Source organism: Acinonyx jubatus, chromosome A3 (genome assembly GCF_027475565.1).
Source record: "Acinonyx jubatus isolate Ajub_Pintada_27869175 chromosome A3, VMU_Ajub_asm_v1.0, whole genome shotgun sequence".
NCBI classification, from domain to species: domain Eukaryota; kingdom Metazoa; phylum Chordata; class Mammalia; order Carnivora; family Felidae; genus Acinonyx; species Acinonyx jubatus.
This window is the reverse complement of record NC_069388.1, coordinates 92422359-92425477: the sequence shown is the minus strand read 5'-3', so window position 1 is coordinate 92425477 and position 3119 is coordinate 92422359. Positions and strand designations below refer to the sequence as shown.

Sequence of the window (3119 nt, the reverse complement as noted above, 5' to 3'; positions counted from 1 at the left end):
AAGAGTGAGGAGGAGGAGTAAAAAGAGTAAATGTATTGGTAAATAGAAGACTTTTCTTCTCCTCCCAAGTTTTTAAAATTATGCTTGACAGTTAAGAACAATAATCATAAAGCTGTCTGATGTGGTTCTCAATGTAGGTAGACAACCATGTTTTAAAAAACATAGTAAAGGGAGGTGGTTAAGTGACCTAAATTCTAAGATCTAAGCTACATCTTACTCGAGGCGCAAAATACTCAAACTTCTAGGTGCTTTCCTTTTGTTGTCATCACTAACCATGTTTGTTCCCTATAGGCTTTTTTTTTTTCAGCAAAGTTTCTTTAACGACTCATTGGTCAATATTTCTTAATTGTCTTTAATTGATTCTAAAGTTTGTTTTTATGGGAAGATTTCTTATAAAGCCACCATTAACCTGAGTACTGCTTATTTTTTCTTTATATGCATATTATTTCTACAGAAAAGTAAACAAACATTATTTTGGTGATTCAGAAATCTGAATTACTTTGATAAAATTTAAGCATATATCCATATCTTAAATTTCAGGATTTTTTTATAGTACTCTTTAAACTAGAAGTCATCTTTCTTCTATAGTAATTGTATAATGGATTAAATCCAATCCTTCTAAAATTAATTGAGAATCACTACTTTAGAGATTTAAATTGAAAAATATGTTCTAACTTTCTAAAAAAAAAGGTGTTGGCAGCTAATGTGTATGTGCATCTCCCCTTAAAACTGCTTTCTTGATATTTGCATATTTTTCCTAGAGGAGAAGTAGCTGTAAAGAAACCACAAATTCTCCATATAAGCTAAGGAAGGTTCTGGTTTGGAAATGGCTCAGTATTATTCTGTTAAGAGAACACTTTCATAGTACATATCAGCAAATTATAGAATTCAATAACAACCTGATAACCACAATAGTGGGAAAAGACACCCAAAGACTTGGATTAGAATTAGAATGTCTAGATGAACATAAAAACCATCTGTAAATTAGAGATATATTTGGGGCAAATGAATCAAATATGCTATTGCTAAAGATAAAGTAATTACAGTTCATATCCTATCAAAACAAAATTGATTTAATTCAAAATTAGAAAAGAAAAACATAATCGTTTTGAGCGAGCAAACCATTAAAACTTAAATAACACATGTGTGTAATTATTTTAAGTCTTTGGTAGCCATGCCCAAAGAACCCCTGAATTTCATTTTAGTTGGTAAGTGTGAGAATTCACACAGGTAAGGAAATTGCCAATTACCAACTGTCTGATTCACTTTCTGTAAAAGAGAAACCTTTGTATATTATGCAAACCCAATCATAGAGCAGTTTCCTAATAAATCCACAGTGGACAAGTAAAAACATAACTGAATCAATAAATACATGAATAAAAGTCCTGAAGCCTTCAATTCAACGGAGAAGAGCACCCTTGCAAGACAGAACCTCAGTATCCATGTTCTTTTACTATTTTCTTTATGAAAACAAGCCAATAAAAGAAAAAGAAATGTATTTAATTTTTATTAAAACAACAAAAAACAAATGCACACCAAACAAAAAGAACAAAACCACCAACAAGAAGCCACCCTGTGATATGAAGCAGTTTAGAAAAACATAGTTAATAATAACTTTTATTTATTTCTTTACTTTCCACAGGGTAGCTGGTCAAATAAGGAATTAATTAAACTCAACTGGTTCATACTCCATTAAAACATTCCACTAATTTAAAAGTAACACCTATAAGTTGTGGATTATACATTTGAATTTGCTTTGTGCTTTTTTAGTCATTTTTCCCCATTTGGAGTATGCAGCTGGATTATATATGAAGACCATTTCCCTAATACTTAAATGTTTGTATTTACTTTGTATATATTTTTGCAAATATGAGTTTTAGTGATCACAGAATAAAGTTTTACACAAAAAATAAAAATATCCTTGTTGGGCATTCGTGATATTTAAAACTGACACTTTCAGAAAATTTCTGTGAATATCCTTTATATAAGTGTTTCAGAATTTTTGCCAAGTGTATACACCTGTGTCACCATCACCCAAATGAAGAAACACATGCTACCAGTATCACAAGTAACCACTGTTCTCCCTTATTACTACATCCTTCTTTGTCAATAGGAAGCACTGTTCCAATTTCTGCCACCACAGAATAATTTTGCCTATTTTTGTATTTATTTAAATGGAATTACTTTGTGTCTAGATCCTTGGGTTCGATCCTATGTTTGGGATTCAGCCATATTGTCGTCGCCTATAGCAACAATTTTGTTTCTGCTGCTTGTAAAGTGTTACATATACAACATAGGAGCATACTTACTATCGGAGGAGGTCGTGGAGAGGACCCGACCGCCGGCTGACCCTGTGAATCAGACTCTGGCCGAGGGAGGCTCCTCACCTCCTGCCCTGTCCTTGGACTGTACCCTTCCGGCTACCGTTCCCACCCCGGAGCCGTTTCACAGACCAAGCCTTAAAATAGTAATGTGTTGTTGAGACCGACCACCTGGACCCCCGGCTGACCGGAAGCTGGACCCCGGCAACTTAGAGGTTCCTCATTGTCTTCCCTCAGCTTGGAAAGTACGTTCCGCCCTCGTTTCCCACCGCCGGAGCCGTTTTTAAGAACACAGGCGTGAGGGAGCAATGTGACTTTGAGACTATCTGCATTACCTAAGCCCATCTTAATTAAGGCCTTTAGATAAACTTCTGGGATTCTGGTGGGCGAATGCGGAGCCCTCCTCGACTTGCGGCCACCCAAGACAAGCCCCACTGTAAGTTCCTTTCCTTTTGAAGCCTGCCACCTCCCCGTCTGGAGGGGCCTGCTTCCTTCTTCAGCTTGTCCCTGCCCTCTGTGTACACAGCCAGTTTTGAATTTTACCCGGGAAGCTCCTGGGACTGTGAAACATCCCATACATATATAATGTATTTTTCTATTTTGTTAGCGTACGTTTTGGTTGTTTAGGAACAGAATTGCTTGGCCGTAAGACCAAAGCATACTAGGCTTTAATATAAATTGCTAAAGGATTTTGCAAAGTGGTAAAATCAATTTATATTGCCACCCACAGTGCTTATTTCGTTTGGGTCATTTCCTTGCCAGTACTTTGTGTTATCTTTTTCTTTGTTTGATTTTTAT

At 35.9% G+C, this 3119-nt stretch overlaps 1 long non-coding RNA gene across 1 annotated transcript in view; it reads right to left on the bottom strand.

The window, feature by feature from the left end:
- The window catches only part of LOC128311239 (uncharacterized), a 111860-nt gene extending 109255 nt beyond the window's left edge, over positions 1-2605 (bottom strand). Inside the window, exon 1 of the long non-coding RNA XR_008289426.1 lies at positions 2310-2605. This is a non-coding gene — a long non-coding RNA (uncharacterized LOC128311239). The remainder of the gene's footprint in view (positions 1-2309) is intronic.
- Positions 2606-3119: the final 514 nt, after the last annotated feature.